The following is a 14451-nucleotide window of genomic DNA, read 5'->3' as shown; positions in this document are numbered from 1 at the left end:
ACTGCAAAATGGTCAACCTGGCAAGGTGGGCCACAAGGGAGGGGGTGTGGGGTGCCCAGCTGCCGTCTTCCCAGCCTCACACGGTGTAGCTGTCCCCACATCCTCTGCCAGGCAGGTGAGAGAAGCCTCAAGCTCCCCAAAACTGAGCTGTGCGGGGGCACTCCCACAGGAACAACCCCACTGCATTGCACCTGACTCAAGGGATGCCTCACGCTGAGGGTCAGGAACCCAGTCTGAGTCCAGGGAGGCTTCTCCAACAGCCAGAGCCAACTGCAGTCATTGGGACAGGGGAGGCCCAAGAAGGGGCCAGAGAGGCGAGCCCAGCGGCCTGGGATGCTCCAGGGAGGACAAGGATGAAGCAGGGGAGGAAACGTACCAGACGGTCACCACACTGCAGCCTGTGGACAGCTCAGGGGAGCCCCTGAACACAGCACGGCCAGGGCCCTTGCCGGTGGCCTGAGCACCGCAGACCTCTCCAGGCTGACCCTACAGCGCAGCCTCACCACCAGCCACAAGTCACAAACAAGGAGCCACATAGCAGGGTGGCCAGCCAGCCCACACCAGGCTCTCCAACCACAATGCAATGTCCTCTGCAGCAGCCAGATCGCCAACCACCACCTGCCCACCCGCCTGAGGCTGGGGCACAAAGACGACACGCGTGAGCCCCTGGTCTAGTGGTACCTCTGTCAGAGGCGTGTGAACCACAACAACTCCATCTTGAATAAGAGCTGGGTAAAATGAGGCTGAACCCTACTAGGCTGCATTCCCAGACAGTTAAGGCATTCTAAGTCACAGGATGAGACAGGAGGTCGGCAAAATACAGGTCATAAAGATCTTGCTGATAAAACAGGCTGCAGTGCCGGGCGCGGTGGCTCAAGCCTGTAATCCCAGCACTTTGGGAGGCCGAGGCGGGTGGATCACGAGGTCGAGAGATCGAGACCATCCTGGTCAACATGGCGAAACCCCGTCTCTACTAAAAATACAAAAAATTAGCTGGGCATGGTGGCTCGTGCCTGTAATCCCAGCTACTCAGGAGGCTGAGGCAGGAGAATTGCCTGAACCCAGGAGGCGGAGGTTGCGGTGAGCCGAGATCGCGCCATTGCACTCCAGCCTGGGTAACAAGAGCGAAACTCCGTCTCCAAAAAAAAAAAAAAAAAAACAGGCCAGGAGAGTGACCTCTGGTCATCCTCACTGTTACACGCCCACCAGCACCATGACAGTTTACAAATGCCATGGCAACGTCAGGAAGTTACTCCGTATCAGGCACCCCCAAACTTTTTACACAGAGGGCCAGTTCACTGTCCCTCAGACCGTTGGAGGGCCACCACATACTGTGCTCCTCTCACTGACCACCAATGAAAGACGTGCTCCTTCCTGAAGTGTGGCGGGGGGCCAGATAAATGGCCTCAGGGGGCCGCATGCGGCCCGCGGGCCGTAGTTTGGGGATGCCTGCTCTATATGGCCAAAAAAGGGGAGGCATAAATAATCCGCCCCTTGTTTAGCGTATCATCAAAAAATATATTAAAATGGGCAACCAGCAGTCCTCGGGGCTGCTCTGTGGGGTCGCCATTCTTTCATTCGTTTAGTTTCTTAATAAACTTGCTTTCACTTTGCACTGTGAACTCACCCTGAATTCTTTTTCGAATGAGATCTAAGAACACTCTCTTAGGGTTTGGATCAGGGACCCTTTCCTGTAACACCTCTGCCTCGGGTCATGAGAATACCAGAGCCTGTGACCCTCGAGCATGAGGCCAGTCCTCCCGGCAGACTGACATAGCAGCCTGGGCAAGGGACACCCCCGCTTCCCCATGAAAGGCCATGTGAGTGGACGTCAGGAGAGTCATACCCCTCACTGCATGCTGGCTCAGGGGCTGTGGGCCCCAAGTTCCCAGCAGCATCCCCAACCTTCGTCAGCATACAGCATCCAAAGGCCAGGCACCCACAGAGAGGCCCAAGTGGCTGTGGGGGCTTCTGAGGGTACCAACATAGTGGGGGCCCAGGCCTTGTTCTCAAGAGACGGGTCCCAGGGGTACCACCACCCTTGCAGGGGAGCCAGCCTGCTCCAGCAGTGCCAGCTCACAGGGAGTCCCATACAGGTCCCAGAGAGGAGAAACAGAGGAACAACCTGCCCCAGAGGCACACGTTGCACACTTGGGACGCCTGCCAGCAAACCGACAGCCAGGCGCCCCACCGCATCTTCACAACACCAGCAACCACAAACCCAAAGGCATGAGGGCGTCAGGACATTTCCAGTTTCTAGTGACCGAAGACACTAGTCCAGAAACAGTTCGGGCCGTGCACAGTGGACGGTGACTCACACCTATAATCCCAGCACTTTGGGAGGCTGAGGCGGGAGGATCACCTGAGGTCAGGAGTTTGACATCAGCCTGGCCAACATGGCGAAACCATCTCTATTAAAACAAAAATTACAAAAATTAGCAGAGCATGGTGGGAAGTGCCTGTAATCCCAGCTACTCAGGAGGCTGAGGCAGAAGAATTGCTTGAATCCGGGAGGTGAAGGTGGCAGTGAGCTGAGACTGTGCCACTGCACTCCAGCCTGGGTGACAGAGCAAGACTCTGTCTCAAAACAAGCAAACAAAAGGGAACAGTTCAGATGCAGCTATAAAAACAGAGTTAAATCCTTGTCACCCATTTGCATCAGAATAAATACTATTTGGTGCTATAGGCTGAATGTGTCCCCAAATGTTCATGTGTTGGAAATTTAATTCCCAATGCAACAATATTGAACGTGAGACCTCCAAGAGGTATTTAGGTCACAAGGGCTCTGCCACATGAATGAATTAATTCCATTACTGTGGGAGTGGATTCGTTATCTTGGGAGCAGGTTCCTGATACAAGGCTGGATTCTGCCTCCTTCGGAGCTCTCTCGTGTGTCCCCTGCCCTTCTGCTACCTCCCAGGGGGATGCCCCAATAAGAAGGCCCTTGCCAGATGCAGCCCCTCAATCCTGGACTATCTCACCTCCAGAATTGTTAGAAATAAATCTTTGTTCTTTTAGGAAATACCCAGTCTCAGGTATTCTGATACAGCAGCACAAAATGGACTAAGACAGACAGATTAAATCCTGTGTACAAAACAAAATACCTTCTAGAAGAAAAGACGGGTGCATGTTTATCTGGCTGCATGCTAGGGAGGGCTGACTACACAGAGTGACAGAATATCTAAAAATGGGGAAAAATCCAACAGACTTCACCACAAAATATGAAACATTTTTGACATCAAAAACTATCATAAACAAAAATTTTAAAAGTAAGAAAAATGTGCAGTAGGCAGAGAGATGAGTGAAGAATTATCTTTAATATATAAAGACTCATACCAATGGCTGAGAAACACATCAAAACCCAAGAGAAAGCCTGGCATGGGGGCCAGGCGGCAGCAAGAGATGCAGCTGGCTGCAACCCCCTGCAGGCACTCGGGGCTGACGGAGGAGGCTGGGCTGGTGCAGGTCTCTGAGAGGACACCAGTGCTGGCTAGCTGTGAGAAAGGGCAGGGCATCTATGTCCCGGCTAGCCCTTCTCACCCAGGCCTGGTCTCAGTGTGTACCACCTCTCACACCCTCCCAGCTCCCCCTCCTAAGGGAGTCCTGCTACTCATCACCATCTTGTAACCTCGAAGTTGGCCACTGGTTTCTCTGTGTTGTGGATATCCTCAACCAGGCTGGGAGCTCCTGGGGGCAGGGCTGCGCCTGCTGGGCCTGTGATGAGGCTGGGTGAGTGGGTGCTGAGCGTGGTGACATCTGGGTGCTTCCACCAGCCCCTGTCCCACCTGAGCCCTGAGGCTCCCTCCCCAGCTCCCTCCTGCTGTGGAGAGGACCACAACCCAGGGCCCAGCAGAGCAGGCAGCCAGAAGCCGGGGCCCAGGTTTTGCTTCCCAGTCTGTTAAACAGGACCCAGGCCAGAGCAGATACGGCACGACTGCCATCACCCATCACACCAGTGCCCAGGGCAGACATGAATAATCAATCACCACAGCAGACATGGATAATCAATCACCACATTCTAGACGGGCAGGGCAGGAGACAGGGAAAGGCAGAGAAAGAGGCACAGAAAGGGTCACAGAGAAACACAGAGAAGACCAAGAACTGGATCGGGGAGGGAAAAGGAGGGACAGGAAAGGAGCAGGGAACAGGAGGGAGAGTGGGCAGGTGTGCCTGGGCAGCCTCGGACCTGCCCAGTCCGCCAACCTGCTGCGGACCCTGTTACCAAGGTTGTCGTCTGGTGTCTGGCTCACCTGGCCTCCCTGAAGTACAGTGACCCTATGAGGATTTAAGGGCAGTGGGGCAGCCCCTCCTGCCACCCCAAGATGCCCTGTCACCTGTGCCACAAGCAAGCCAAGTACCTTGCCTGAGCCTCTTTGTCCCAACCCAGAAGACCCTCCATAGCCAAGGGCCTCAGAAGTGACGTTCTTGGCTAAATGCTCATCCTCCCACACAGCCAGGCGGCAGCAGACCCAGTTCCCACCAGGCTGGCCCGACCGGCAGCTTCCCACGCTCAAGGACTTGGGAACAGGCAAGGAGTCAGCCATCCTGTCCCTCCCCTCTGTCCTAGAGCCCTCAGCCCAGGTCACGCAGGCATCCAGAGGCCATGTCCTTCTCCCATCACTTAAACACAGCACTGGCTGGGCCACGCCTCCACACTGGGCACTAAGTATCACTGGGAAACCACAGGGCTGTCAGCCATGCTTCCCACAGAGAGTGCTTGTGGTGGGGGACAAGCAGATGGCCAGGCTGGGGACTGGAGGAACAAGAGTGGCCAGAAGCCATTCTTTTAAGCAATCACCCCCTCTGCTGAACAGCACCCATCGCAGCAAAACCCTGGCAGTTAGGATGTGAGCAAGGCATGCCTTACCACCCTTCAGAGGGTCCTGGGGTACACTGGCGAACATGGACCACTCAGTCTCGAACCCTGCCACACTATCTGGGCACCATGCCTCAGTCCCACTGGAGCTAGCAGCCACGATAAGCAGAGGAACCCCCAAACACAGATAATACCCAAGGCCACAGGCTGGCATACGTGGGCAACGGCTGTGATCAGAGCGCGTTCAGACGACTCAGTTATGGGCTGTCTGCAGCCGTTTTCATCCTACAATGGCAGAGCACTGCAGCTGTGACAGACCACAAGGCCTGCAAAACGGAATTACTTACTATCTGACCCTTTCAGACAAAGTTTTGTGTACCTGGCCTCCGGGACTATCCTCTGTTCCTGTGGCTCCAGTCTCCCGGGGACAGGTGAATGGCCTGGCCCAGCAGACTCTGCTGATACAGCCAGGTGAAGAGCAGACCCAGTGACTGTCCAGGCCAACACCAACCAGCACCCTGGTCAGCCAGCCCCACACAGGCTTGTCCCTGAAGCCAGGCATCAAACCGGTGGCTGCTGTTCAATTCAGGCCAGTAACAAACCCAAGCCGGGTGGCAGGAGGTCCCCACATTCACCCTGTCCAGCCCAGGGGCTGTGCCCACCCAAGGTGAGGACCAGGAGCACACAGGGCCACAGTCCATTCCTGTCGCCCCCACCCACCAGGCCTGCCAAAACACTCTGCTGTCCCACGTGGGAGACGATGTCCCCAGGCTAAACCCAAGCCACTCACCTGTCTTGAGGGGAGATCAGCATGTCCCGACACCCACCCTGAGGGCTCTGGCTCCTGCAGGGAAACCAGAGGGTACAGGTGAGGTCAATCTGGCTGGGCAGTGCCCTGCCGGATAAAGGTACACTAGCCCAGACCGCCCTCCAAGCAGGTCCCTGACATGCCTGACATCAAGATCATCCCATGCTGCTCCCGACTCAGCCACACACTCACGTGCACCTTCTTGTCCCTGTGTGTCCAGGACTGCAGTCGACACTGGGCTGCCAGGGTTGCCAGGGTTCCTTGTTAGCATTTCTTTTTTTTTTTTTTTCTTTTTTTTTTTTTTTGAGACGGAATTTCGCTCTTGTGACCCAGGCTGGAGTGCAATGGCGCAATCTCGGCTCACCGCAACCTCCGCCTCCTGGGTTCAGGCAATTCTCCTGCCTCAGCCTCCTGAGTAGCTGGGATTACAGGCACGCGCCACCATGCCCAGCTAATTTTTTGTATTTTTAGTAGAGACGGGGTTTCACCACGTTGACCAGGATGGTCTCGATCTCTCAACCTCGTGATCCACCTGCCTCGGCCTCCCAAAGTGCTGGGATTACAGGCTTGAGCCACCGCGCCCGGCCCCTTGTTAGCATTTCTAATGCTGTTGACCATCCTTCAAGAACGTGATCCTTCAGAGATGTGGACTGATAATGATGTCTTCCCCATCACAGACAGCACAGCACAGAGGACTCCCACCCGAGGGTGGCCAGGCTTGGAGTCCTGCTGGCCCACGCAGGTGCTCTTAGCCCTGTAAGGCAGCACCTTCTCCACCGCCCCTGAGTCCGCTCCCGCCTTGTGGACCAGGCCACATGCCTCTCCTGAGGTTCCCTGAGGCCAACGCAGATCCTGAGCTCCCGGGCAGGCAGCTGTCGCCAACAGTCTCCAGGACAGGGAGGGCAGGGACGCAGGCAGGTTCCTGGGACCAGAGGATCTGGCACTCAAGGCTGGGGTGCCCAGGCTTATAAGCTGGAGCAGGAGACAAGGGGTACCTGTGCTCACACAGCCTTTAGCCTGCCTCAGGGAAGAAGGACCCTGCAGCTTCCTGTCTCAGCCAGTGGCCCGGGGGACACATTCCCTCTTGTTATACCTAGGCCTGGGGATGTTGCCAGAGTGTTCATGTTGTAAAAATGAAAAACAGGATGCCGCAGACAGGGAAAGGCTGGGCTTCGGAGGGGAGGTCATTTCTGGGGGACGCGGGTAATGTGCGCTCTCTCCCCTGGCTCTCCAGTGTTTTCTAGATTGTTCTGCCCTCTGCCCGATCGTCCTTTGTAGTCATGGTCCATTCTGGTGCCCCAATGGTGTGTCTCCCTGTCTCACAATAGCCTCTTCATCATGGGAAGGGGTCCAAGTGAGGATGGGCGACTGGCTAGCCCTCAGGGTGGGATCATGGGGTTAGGACCCAGGGCCGGAGGCAGGGAAGAACCGGGGACCAAGCCAGGCACGTGTGCATGCATGTGGGTGCATGTGAATATATGTGTGTGTCTGCCTGAGAGGGGCGGACCCAGCTGGGAGGCCACCCACCAGTCCTGCACCCCCAGGAAGAGGAGATGCTGCTGCTACCCCAAGGTCTGAGGCTCAGGAACCAGCTTTTGCTCTGAGTGTGACATTTCTAGAAAACCTCTGCTTTTAGCTTAAGTGTTCACATACGTTTTGTACCACAGAGGACCATGCAACTTTTTTATCAGCCCTGATAACCACCAGCCTCTCCCCAGGAGTCACCATGTGCCATAGACTCGAGACACACTGGCTGTAAGCTGCCACCTCACTGACTCTACCAGGTGCCTCGGGTCAGCTATATACCCCATCTGACACATGGAGAAACTGGGCCCAGGCCAGACAGTGGCTGGGCCAGGATTTGAACTCAGGTCTTCCTGTCCCCAGGGCCCCCCGAAGTCTCCCACCCAGTTGGGGAAGTGCGGCCAAAGAGGAACATGGCACCTTGCTCAGGGGCCTCCCACTTCATGGGCTCCAGCGAGGCCAAGAACCTGCAACCATATGGGAGAGCCAATAGGACACCCTGGTGGGCACCGGAGAGGGCCTGCCCCAGGAGATGGGTGGGAGCAGGGAACAGCAGCACCACAGGAGGCTGGGTGGTGGGAGCAGCAAGAGCTGTGGTCTCTCTCCTAAGGACGCACTAGTCACAGCAGTATCGTACAGGCAGGGGCAGGGCAGAGCAGCTGTGGCCAACTTGCGGGAGCTCTGGGCAGTGGAAGGACAGAGGGACGACAGACAGGACAGTGATATGGAGGCAGAGCTAGTGATGAGACCATATAGGAAGGTGGGTGGTGGTGCTCACGTTGGAGAGCCCCTCTGAGTACCACCTCAGGGGTGCTCTGCAGGCTCTGGCGTCACCTGCCTGGCCAAAGACCCAGTACCAGCCACCTCAAGGTCAGGGGACGACCACGCCCCTTACTGGACCCTTTCTCCCAGTGAGGATGGCCTGGGTCTGCTTGTGGCATGGGCCTCTCCCAACTGGGACTCCCCACCAAACTGTCCAGCCCCAGTGGCTAGCCATGGGGCTCTTCCAGCCCCTGGCTACACCCTGCAGACCAACCCACCGAAGCCCTAGGAAGGCCTGTGGTTCTGGCACAGTACCCATTGTCCAACCAGAGGGCTGAGAGGTCTCACACTGGGGCACGAGCCTAGCCCAGGCCACATAGCCAGAGTGGCAATCTACAGCCCCTTGGATGGTTGATAGCGCGGGGCAGCTCCCACGAGTACACACTGGGCCCAGAACTGGGATAAGGATACAGCCCCGGCTGGGCAGGCAGTGAGGAGCCCAAGTGACTCTGCACTCCCTCCCCAAGTCTCCTCACTTCCTGCTCTGTGAGCAAGAGGTGACACTGACTGCAAGTAGCTGAGAATACGCCCTGGCAACAGCCAATTCAGGCAGGTACATGGAGTGCCTCATGGCCACTCCCACTCTGGGCACATACTGAGAACATGCCCACTTCTGCTGTGGACACTGAGGCACAGCCCACACCTGGGGAGGCCTGGGGGGCGCCTGGGCACACGCCTGAAGGATGCTGCACTTTTGGGGCTACACCGGCACAGGGTTGGTCCTTCACTGTCCCTGCTCAGCCTGTGTCCAGTCAGCCACCATCTGACCCTCAGGCCTCCCTCTGCCTTGCACCAAGCGTGTGAAGGGCACTGAGGGGCCTTGCTTGGCTCTTCTCCAACTCCAAGCCCTCAACGGGCAGCCCAGAGGCTGAGCTCCAGTCATCCAGGCCAGGTCTGGGGAAGGGTCCTGGTCTGCAGCAGGAAGCTGGGTGCAGCCGGTCTTGCCTGCCATGGCGGTCCCGGCTGCCCTCTGGTGGCCACGCTCGGCTCACTGCTGCTTTGCGAGAGGTGGCAGTCCCTCAATCAACAGGGGCAGTGGGGAGGGCCTGTGCCAAACTGGTTAGGGGGTGGGGGGAACTCTGTGGCCCCAGATGGCCACCAGCTCTGGGTCATCTTCCTGACCTGAAATAGGCCAAGATGTGAAGCGCCTGAGCCAGGAAAGCCCACCAAGGGATCCCTGATCCCATGTCCTCTGATTCTGGAGCTCCTCAGAGTGATCCAAGACTTCATCCCGGTTTTGGGCTTTTGAGACGGATTCTCACTGTTACCCAGGCTGCAGTGCAGTGGTGGGATCTCGGCTCACTGAAACTCCGTTTCCTGGGTTCAGGCGATTCTCTTGCCTGTCTCCCCAGTAGCTGGGATTACAGGCATGCACCACCAGGCCCAGCTAATTTTTTTGGTATTTTTAGTAGAAACGGGGCTTTTTTTTTTTTTTTTTTTTTTTTAATTTTATTTTTTTTATTTTTTATTATTTTTTTTTGAGACAGAGTTTCGCTCTCGTTACCCAGGCTGGAGTGCAATGGGACGATCTTGGCTCACCGCAACCTCCGCCTCCTGGGTTCATGCAATTCTCCTGCCTCCACCTCCTGAGTAGCTGGGATTACAGGCACGCGCCACCAGGCCTGGGGTTTCTTTTTTTAATTTTTAATTTATTTTAAATTTATTTAAAGGCCGGGCGCGGTGGCTCAAGCCTGTAATCCCAGCACTTTGGGAGGCCGAGGCGGGTGGATCACGAGGTCGAGAGATCGAGACCATCCCGGTCAACATGGTGAAACCCCGTCTCTACTAAAAATACAAAACATTAGCTGGGCATGGTGGCATATGCCTGTAATCCCACCTACTCAGGAGGCGGAGGCAGGAGAATTGCCTGAACCCAGGAGGCGGGGGTTGAGGTGAGCCAAGATCGCGCCATTGTACTCCAGCCTGGGTAACGAGAGCGAAACTCCGTCTCAAAAAAAAAAAATTATTTAAAGATGGGGTTTCACCATGATGGCCAGGCTGGTCTTGAACTCCTGACCTCAGGTGATCCACCCACCTTGGCCTCCCAAAGTGCTAGGATTACAGGCGTGAGCCACCATACCCGGCCCAAGAAACAGGGTTTCACCATGTTGGTCAGGCTGGTCTCAAAGTACTAACCTCAGGTGATCTGCCCACCTAGGCCTCCCAAAGTGCTGGGATGACAGGCGTTGAGACACTACAACGAGCCCATCCTGGTTTGTTTTATTGAGACAGAGTCTCACTCTGTTGCCCAGATGGGAGTGCAGTGGTGCAATCTCAGTTGACTGCAACCTCCGTCTCCACAGTTCAAGCAATTCTCCTGCCTCAGCCTCCCGAGTAGCTAGGGTTACAGGTGTGCGCCACCACACCCAGCTAATTTTTGTATTTTAAGTAGAGACGGGGTTTTGCCATGTTGGCCAGGGTAGTATCAAACTCCGGACCTCAGGTGATCCACCCGCCTTGGCCTCCCAAAGTGCTGGGATTACAGGCATGAGCCACTGCACCCGGCCTCACTGATCTTGACTGAAAGTTGGTGGCAAAATAACAGATGCTTTCCCATGACTAAGCCACCATCAGGGAAGTCCCCAAGACCCCTGAGGCCCATCTGGTACCCTGCAGTGCAATACTGTCCCGGGGCCCCCACCCTCCACTCCTGGCCCTATCTACAGAGTCGGCCCTGACTCCCTATCCCAGCTCTACCCTGTCCCTCCCTCTGCCAGGGCCAGGCGGGGAACACAACAGATGGGCTAGACAGAGGGTGGTGCCTGGCATCTGTGCACAGAGCTCCCTGCTGCTCCCAGAAACTGGGGATCCTGCTGCCCCTGCTCCTCCTGTCCTCACTCAGGACAGCCTCATGCTACCTCAGGCCAGACTCCTGGGGTGAAGGAGCACAGTGAACTCACCCTGAACCCCTATGCAGCATGAACAGGAAGAGGGGTGCTACCCTACCTACCCTCACAGAGCCACAGAGATGCAGAGGGGCCCCTGGGACTGGGAGGGGACTGCAGGGCCACCATTGGATGGGGTGCCAGAGCAAACATGGGAGCCAAGCAGCCCAGATGTGGTGGTGTGAGAGGCTCGAATTTAGGAGGGCTGAGGGCCTGACCTTGTTCACCCAGGAGGGACCCTTGGTCAGGAGTTCCTCGTGTTTATGCAGAAAAGCCTGACAGGGCAGCTTGGCCAAGAGCTGGGCAGGGGCTGGCTTGGCTGTGCTCAACAACCCTCTCAGCTGGGACTTGAGTCCCTCAGCGAATGTTCTGTGCCCAGGCCTCTAATGGGCCCTGGTGGACCCCAGAATGGGATTGGGGTGAGGTCAGGGGGCAGCAGGAGCAGACACTGTGGACAGGATGAAGCAAGACTGGGAGTAAAGTGTAGGCCTTCCCAGACACACTGTGGCTCACACTGTGGCCTGACCTAGGGCCAGGATCACTTGCTCAGGAACTGACCAACTACTGGCATGGCACACTGGGCAAGAGAGCGCTGACTGCCCCCTGCATTCAGCACCATCCCAGCTCCAACACAGTGAGTACAAGACAGGTAGCACCCGTCCTGTTTGGACCGGACCTCTAACCACAGCTTGGATCCCAGAGTAAAGACAAATAAGGCAGCAGTAAGGAAGTAGGAGGAAGGAAAGGCAGCTACCCAAGAAAAGCTGGGGTCGAGAGAGGTGGAGGCTCCCACTACCCATACCATAGCGGAGCAGCGTGGGTACCGGCTTGAGGGTATTAGACACAGCATTAAGAGCCTACTCTAGAACATACCCACAGGGCACCTTTCTTTTCCTTATTTCTAAATATGTAGTGCCTTAGTTCCATTTTCACTATGTTACGTTACACACAGCTAAGAAACAGTGAAATATTGTAAGCAAACAATATTTAATTATTTAAAATTTAAAATAGAACGCTGGAGATCTCAGGCCACCTGCCCAGGGCGACTCCCCAGCAAACTGAACTGAGGTTCCCTCAGAATAGAGAAGACCTGTCTCTGCACGGGCCCCGAGCGGGCGCACGGCGACGTGGGGAAGGGGACCCAGGCCGGGGATCTCGGTGGCCTGCCCTAGCTCATCCCCAAGGCGGCAGGAGCAGCGCGGCGCAGGGACATCCCTCCAGGCCGTCGGTGCCTCTGCGCTTCCCGGCGTCCCGCTGCCCCAGGAAAGTTCCCGGCCTGCCGCCCCTCGGGACGTTGGAAAGTTTCCGTGGCTGCGGGGCCCTGGCAGCTAGGTGCCAAGCGTGGCGCCGGGCTGACACGGCTGCGGTGTCGGGGCCGCATTCAGCTGAGGCGGGCAGTGCCAGGCGCCGGGCCGCGTCCCGTAGGGCCCCGAGGCCGCGCACAAAGGGACCCGCCCCCGCCGGCCCGGGGTCTCGGGCGCCGCAGCGCGCGCGGGCAAGACGCGGGTGGGGCGGAGACGGGCTCCAACGCCGGGCCCAGATCCTCGCCCGGATCTCGACTCCGGGGACAGGACCCCGTCCGGACCGCTGCCTGGAACGCGGCCCAGATCTACGGCCCTGCGCCCAGTCCCGGCTCCAACCTCTGGTCCCAGCCCCGAGTCCCGCACCCCGCCCACTGGCTCGAGCTTACCTGGAGCGCAGCGTGGGCGGCTCCGCAGCGCGGCCCCGGCCCCCAGACGGGCGTCCCCTGGTACCTCGGCGCGCGGGGAGCGGCGTTCCCAGGGCACGGCGCGGGTCACCGTCCGCGAGGCCGCAACTCTGGCAGGTGCGGGAGCCGGTGCAGGGCCGCCCCCTCCCTCCGGGCCCAGAGCGCAGCCCGAGACCCCGGGCCAGCCCTCCCGCCCTCACGCGGCCCGTGTGCAAAGCGAACCGGGCCGGCGACGCGGATCTCCGCCCCGCCCCATCCGACCGCAAATTTTCCTATTGGTCGAGAGACCCGGCGCGGCACGGCAATAGGCGCCGATTGGACGGGTGTGCAAAGATGACGGCTTGCCATTGGGCCTCCGGGGTGTCAGTCCCGGCGGATGACCGGCCCCCTCTCGGAGGGGCAGAGGCCCCGGCACCTGCCCGAATCTCTGCGGCGGCCGTGTCGGGGTACGCGGGGCCGCCCCTTCCCAGCCGACTTACGAGAACATTCCGCCGACCATCCAGCCCCGAGGAGGGACTGGCATGGCTGGCGCCCAGTCCCGGGACTCCGGCCGCGTAGCCTCCATCACCACCCCCAGTTCACAGGTATCCTTATCCGGCGCCTGCTACTCTGCGCGCTGGGCGCCGCGCCCTCCTGTCGGCATCGAATGGTATTCTTCACGCGAACCGCGAGGGAGAGGACTGCTGCTATCCCCATTTTACAGTTGTGAAACAGCCTCACAGAGGTTCTCACTTGCTTGAACGCAGTCGTCTGACTCTGGAGCCTGGGGACTCTCCCACCTTCACCGCCGCTGGGACCCCACAGTGGGGCGGGGGTGGAGGTGGGGGCTGCATTATTTCCGAGGGCAGGAAGGGACCCCCTCGACAAACCAGGGGCTCAGCTCCCCAACCAGGCCTGGATGTACAGACCTCCTGGGCCTGTCTCACCCTGCAGGTCCCCCATGAGGCCGCCCTTCCTCACCTCCTCCTGGCATCCTCACAGCCCCACAAGCTCTCGGTCTGGGGAGGCGGAGTTGTGCGTTTATGGCCCCGTACTGCTGTCCCGTTTTCTCCATCCTTCCTGGAGTCAGAAAGGAACATGGCTTCACTGCCTGTTGAGAGTCGCATAGGTTGCATTTCCTTGCCAGGTTGAGAGCACCAGACGTGAGGCACACGTGGGACCATGACCCTCTGCCAGCTCCGCTTAACCTTGTGGTGTGGGGGGAACCAGCAGGGATGTTCATGCCCAGTGCTTTTTCTCATGGAGGTCCTGAGATGACTTCTTAGCCAGTGACCCTGGCTCATGCATGCTGTCAGCCTTTCCTGCCCTGGATGCAGCTGGAGATGACCAGTCCTTGGCTCACTGCATTCCCCAAAGCCTCCTGCGGAACCAAACTGCCCACAACCATGTTCATGGGTGGTGGAGGGGTGTGACGAGACACTCCTGTCTTACCCACCCATATCAGGAGTCCAGTGTGTACACCCAATCATTTCTTGGTCCAAACTAAGAAAATGAAATTGCCCAAGGCAAGAACTCACTGCTGGGACCACCTCTGGGTCCATCTGTGTCTGGCAGCATGGTGAATCAATCCCAGCTGCCTTTCAGAGCCAGGCAGCTACTATCAATCAATTGGAGCTGGCACTTAATGTGCCAATTGCCCTCCTGGCATGGGGTTGTTGCTTGCTGCTCTGGGAGGGCAGAATGAACTATCCGTCCCTAGAACAGTGGCCCTCATAAGCCAAGTAGCTGTCATCCTGTGAAGCAGCACCGTGGTGACATTCTGGCTCAGGTGCTGTGTAGCTGAGGGATTATTTCCTCCATTTAAGAGTAGATGTAATGAGTCCAGCTGTCCCCAGCCATCTCTCCAAGTGCATTGGACCCTGGTCCTGCTACAGCCCCTCTTCTCACA

The 14451-nt window shown here is 57.6% G+C and overlaps 1 protein-coding gene across 4 annotated transcripts in view; it reads right to left on the bottom strand.

Moving 5' to 3' along the window:
• Window positions 1-12808, bottom strand: part of ARVCF (ARVCF delta catenin family member) — a 56543-nt gene extending 43735 nt beyond the window's left edge. For all 4 annotated transcript variants that reach the window (XM_003942681.4, XM_039462451.2, XM_074390810.1 and 1 more), the window contains exons 1-2: window positions 12546-12808; window positions 5607-5660 (exon numbers count right to left, since the gene is read on the bottom strand). The gene's annotated coding sequence lies outside the window, so the exon portion shown is untranslated. The remainder of the gene's footprint in view (window positions 1-5606; window positions 5661-12545) is intronic.
• Between the last annotated feature and the right edge of the window lie 1643 nt (window positions 12809-14451).

Source organism: Saimiri boliviensis, chromosome 21 (assembly GCF_048565385.1).
Source record: "Saimiri boliviensis isolate mSaiBol1 chromosome 21, mSaiBol1.pri, whole genome shotgun sequence".
NCBI classification, from domain to species: Eukaryota; Metazoa; Chordata; class Mammalia; order Primates; family Cebidae; genus Saimiri; species Saimiri boliviensis.
The sequence above is the reverse complement of the archived record's forward strand: the minus strand, read 5'-3'. Positions and strand labels throughout refer to the sequence as shown.